We start from the raw sequence: 5,708 nt of genomic DNA on the forward strand, positions 1-5,708 counted from the left end.
TGATCAATCAATCAATCAATCACCTTTATTTATATAGTGCTTTAAACAAAATACATTGCGCCAAAGCACTGAACAACATTCATTTGGAAAACAGTGTCTCAATAATGCAAAATGATAGTTAAAGGCAGTTCATCATTTAATTCATTGATGTCATCTCTGTTCAGTTGAAATAGTGTCTGTTTTAATTTGCAATCAAGTCAACGATATCGCTGTAGATGAAGTGACCCCAACTAAGCAAGCCAGAGGCGACAGCGGCAAGGAGCCGAAACTCCATCGGTGACAGAATGGAGAAAAAAACCTTGGGAGAAACCAGGCTCAGTTGGGGGGTCAGTTCTCCTCTGACCAGACGAAACCAGTAGTTCAATTCCAGGCTGCAGCAAAGTCAGATTGTGCAGAAGAATCATCTGTTTCCTGTGGTCTTGTCCTGGTGCTCCTCTGAGACAAGGTCTTTACAGGGGATCTGTATCTGGGGCTCTAGTTGTCCTGGTCTCCGCTGTCTTTCAGGTCAGTAGAGGTCCTTTCTAGGTACTGATCCACCATCTGGTCTGAATACGTACTGGATCTGGGTGACTGCAGTGACCCTCTGGTCTGGATACAGACTGGATCTGGTGGCCACGGTGACCTCGGAACAAGAGAGAAACAGACAAATATTAGCGTAGATGCCATTCTTCTAATGATGTAGAAAGTACGGTGTTATGTGAAGTGTTCCGGTTCCAGTTTACCTAATTAATGCAGCCTAAAAATCCTTTAACGGATTTGGATATTAAAAGCATATTAGTATGTTATGTGTATGCCAGGTTAAAGAGATGGGTCTTTAATCTAGATTTAAACTGCAAGAGTGTGTCTGCCTCCCGAACAATGTTAGGTAGGTTATTCCAGAGTTTAGGCGACAAATAGGAAAAGGATCTGCCGCCCGCAGTTGATTTTGATATTCTAGGTATTATCAAATTGCCTGAGTTTTGAGAACGTAGCGGACGTAGAGGAGTATAATGTAAAAGGAGCTCATTCAAATACTGAGGTGCTAAACCATTCAGGGCTTTATAAGTAATAAGCAATATTTTAAAATCTATACGATGTTTGATAGGGAGCCAGTGCAGTGTGGACAGGACCGGGCTAATATGGTCATACTTCCTGGTTCTAGTAAGAACTCTTGCTGCTGCATTTTGGACTAGCTGTAGTTTGTTTACCAAGCGTGCAGAACAACCACCCAATAAAGCATTACAGTAGTCTAACCTTGAAGTCATAAATGCATGGATTAACATTTCTGCATTTGACATTGAGAGCATAGGCCGTAATTTAGATATATTTTTGAGATGGAAAAATGCAGTTTTACAAATGCTAGAAACGTGGCTTTCTAAGGAAAGATTGCGATCAAGTAGCACACCTAGGTTCCTAACTGATGACAGAGAATTGACAGAGCAACCATCAAGTCTTAGACAGTGTTCTAGGTTATTACAAGTAGAGTTTTTAGGCCCTATGATTAACACCTCTGTTTTTTCTGAATTTAGCAGTAAGAAATTACTCGTCATCCAATTTTTTATATCGACTATGCATTCCATTAGTTTTTCAAATTGGTGTGTTTCACCGGGCTGTGAGGAAATATAGAGCTGCGTATCATCAGCATAACAGTGAAAGCTAACACCATGTTTCCTGATGATATCTCCCAAGGGTAACATATAAAGCGTGAAGAGTAGCGGCCCTAGAACTGAGCCTTGAGGTACTCCATACTGCACTTGTGATCGATATGATACATCTTCATTCACTGCTACGAACTGATGGCGGTCATATAAGTACGATTTAAACCATGCTAATGCACTTCCACTGATGCCAACAAAGTGTTCAAGTCTATGCAAAAGAATGTTGTGGTCAATTGTGTCAAACGCAGCACTAAGATCCAATAAAACTAATAGAGAGATACACCCACGATCAGATGATAAGAGCAGATCATTTGTAACTCTAAGGAGAGCAGTTTCAGTACTATGATACGGTCTAAATCCTGACTGGAAATCCTCACATATACCATTTTTCTCTAAGAAGGAATATAATTGTGAGGATACCACCTTTTCTAGTATCTTGGACAGAAAAGGGAGATTCGAGATTGGTCTATAATTAACTAGTTCTCTGGGGTCAAGTTGTGGCTTTTTTATGAGAGGCTTAATAACAGCCAGTTTGAAGGTTTTGGGGACATGTCCTAATAACAATGAGGAATTAATAATAGTCAGAAGAGGACCTATGACTTCTGGAAGCACCTCTTTTAAGAGCTTAGATGGTATAGGGTCTAACATACATGTTGTAAGTTTAGATGATTTAACAAGTTTATACAATTCTTCCTCTCCTATAGTAGAGAATGAGTGGAACTGTTCCTCAGGGGGTCTATAGTGCACTGTCTGATGCGAAACTGTAGCTGACGGCTGGTTGCAATTTTATCTCTAATAGTATCAATTTTAGAAGTAAAGTAGTTCATAAAGTCATTGCTGCTGTGGTGTTGGGAAATGTCAACACTTGTTGAGGCTTTATTTTTCGTTAATTTAGCCACTGTATTGAATAAATACCTGGGGTTATGTTTGTTTTCTTCTAAAAGAGAAGAAAAGTAATCAGATCTAGCAGTTTTTAATGCTTTTCGGTAGGATATGCTACTTTCCCGCCAAGCAATACGAAATACCTCTAGTTTTGTTTTCCTCCAGCTGCGCTCCATTTTTCGGGCTGCTCTCTTTAGGGTGCGAGTATGCTCATTATACCATGGTGTCAAACTGTTTTCCTTAACCTTTCTTAAGCGTAAAGGAGCAACTGTATTTAAAGTGCTAGAAAAGAGAGAGTCCATAGTTTCTGTTACATCATCAAGTTGTTCTGAGGTTTTGGATATGCTAAGGAATTCGGATACATCAGGAAGATAACTTAAAAAGCTGTCTTTTGTGGTAGAAGTGATGGTTCTTCGATACTTGTAACAAGAAGTAGAATTTACAATTTTGGCTATATGAAGTTTACACAGAACTAAATAATGATCTGAGATATCATCACTTGGCTGAATAATTTCAACACTATCAACATCAATTCCATGTGACAGTATTAAATCTAGAGTATGATTTCGACAATGAGTAGGTCCTGAAACGTGTTGTCTAACACCAATAGAGTTCAGAATGTCTATAAATGCTGATCCCAATACATCTTTTTCATTATCGACATGGATATTAAAATCACCAACTATTAAGACTTTATCTGCAGCCAGAACTAACTCGGATGTAAAATCACCAAACTCTTTAATAAAGTCTGTATGGTGCCCTGGTGGCCTGTATACAGTAGCCAGTACAAACATAACAGGGGATTTATCATTAACATTGGTTTCTCTGGATAATGTTATATGAAGCACCATTACTTCAAACGAGTTATACTTGAAGCCTGCCCTCTGAGAAATCCTGAAAACGTTATTATAAATTGAAGCAACACCTCCCCCTTTGCCTTTTAGACGCGGCTCGTGTTTATAACAATAATCTTGGGGGGTGGACTCATTTAAAATAATGTAATCATCAGGTTTTAGCCAGGTTTCTGTCAAGCAGAGCACATCTATATTATGATCAGTTATCATATTATTTACAAAAAGTGTTTTCGTAGAAATGGATCTGATATTCAATAAGCCAATCTTTATCATTTGTTTATCCATATTGCATTTGTTTTTTATTTGTTGAACCTCAATTAAATTGTTAACCTTAACTTGGTTTGGACGTTTTTTGTATTTTCTAGTTCGTGGAACAGACACAGTCTCTATAGTGTGATATCTAGGTGAAAGAGTCTCTATGTGCTGAGAATTAACTGACCTCTGTGACGGGAGGCAGCTAGCAGACGGTCGGTTTAGCCAGTCTGTCTGCTTCCTGACCTGGGCCCCAGTTAGTCAAGTATAAACACTAAGACTATTTGCCATATTTCTAGACAGAAGAGTGGCGCCACCCCAGGAGGGATGAAGACCATCTCTTTTAAACAGGTCAGGTCTGCCCCAAAAGCTCGTCCAATTGTCTATATAACCTATGTTATTCTGTGGGCACCACTTAGACATCCAGCCATTGAGTGATGACAATCTGCTATGCATCTCATCACCACGGTAAGCAGGGAGGGGACCAGAGCATATTACAGTGTCTGACATCGTGCTTGCAAGTTCACACACCTCTTTAAAGTTATTTTTAGTGATCTCCGACTGGCGAAGTCGAACATCATTAGCGCCGGCATGAATAACAATCTTACTGTATTTACGTTTAGCATTAGCCAGCACTTTTAAATTTGCCAAGATGTCAGGCGCTCTGGCTCCCGGTAAACATTTGACTATGGTGGCTGGTGTCTCTATATTCACGTTCCGTACAATAGAATCACCAATAACTAGAGCACTTTCATCAGGTTTCTCAGTGGGTGCATCACTGAGTGGGGAGAACCTGTTTAATGTTTTGATCGGAACAGAAGAGCGGTGTTTTGACCCACGACTACGCTGCCTCACCGTCACCCAGTTGACCTGCTGCAGGGGCTCTGCTGGAACCGGACAATGTACAGGAATCCCTGAGCTAGACGCATCCAAAGCCATATCTAGAGCCCTAACATTCTTACTGTCCTCAATTAAAGTTTGGATGCGTGTCTCTAATTCTGAAATCTTCTCTGTCAGCCTAACTGTTTCCCTGCATTTATCACATGTGAATCCCTCATCAGCGACAGAGATAGATAAACTGTACATGTGGCAAGAGGTGCAAATAACAATTGTAGGAGAAGCCATTACTCACCGTGCTTGATGAAATATTCTTACTGCGGTTGTTTGATGAACTTGTGGAAAACTGCAGCGTGAGAGAGGAGAGGAGAGGAGAAAAGAAAACGCTAATGACAAGCTAACGAGTGTTAACGCTTTGCAGGTGTGCAGCAGTCACGGAAGAGTGAACGATCAAAGTTAATCTGATAAGATTGATCGGTAATATCAGAAATATGGTGTGAATTAAGTTATATTTTACAAAAAAAACAAAACAAACAGACAGTGATAGTAAGAAAGATTATAGAGAAAAAATATAAAATAAAAACAGCTACATGGAGCTATGATTAGCTACAGAAGGCCAACAGGAAGTAGAGAAAACACTGTCCAACAGCGACACCAACAGCTGTTGGTGGTGTTGAAATTATGCAGCCAAGTGATGATATCTCATATCATTATTTAGTTTTGTGCAAACTTCATATAGCCAAAATTTTTAATTCTACTTCTTGTTACAAGTATGGTAGAACCATCACTTCTACCACAAAAGACTGCATTTTAAGTTATCTTCCTGATGTATCCAAATTCCTTTGCATATCCAAAACCCCAGAACAACTTGATTATGAAACAAAAACCATGGACTCTGCACCCTAAAAAGAGCAGCCCAAAAAATGGAGCGCACCTGGAGGAAAACAAAACTAGAGGTATTTCATTTTGCTTGGCGGGAAAGTAACCTATCCTACAGAAAAGCATTAAAAACTGCTAGATCTGATTACTTTTCTTTTCTTTTAGAAGAAAACAAACATAACCCCAGGTATTTATTCAATACAGTGGCTAAATTAACGAAAAATAAAGCCTCAACAAGTGTTGACATTTCCCAACATCACAGCAGTAATTACTTTATGAACTACTTTACTTCTAAAATAAATACTATAAGATATAAAATTGTAACCATTCAGCCGACAGCTACAGTATCGCATCAGACAGTGCACTA

Source organism: Carassius auratus, chromosome 37 (assembly GCF_003368295.1).
Source record: "Carassius auratus strain Wakin chromosome 37, ASM336829v1, whole genome shotgun sequence".
Classification (NCBI taxonomy): domain Eukaryota; kingdom Metazoa; phylum Chordata; class Actinopteri; order Cypriniformes; family Cyprinidae; genus Carassius; species Carassius auratus.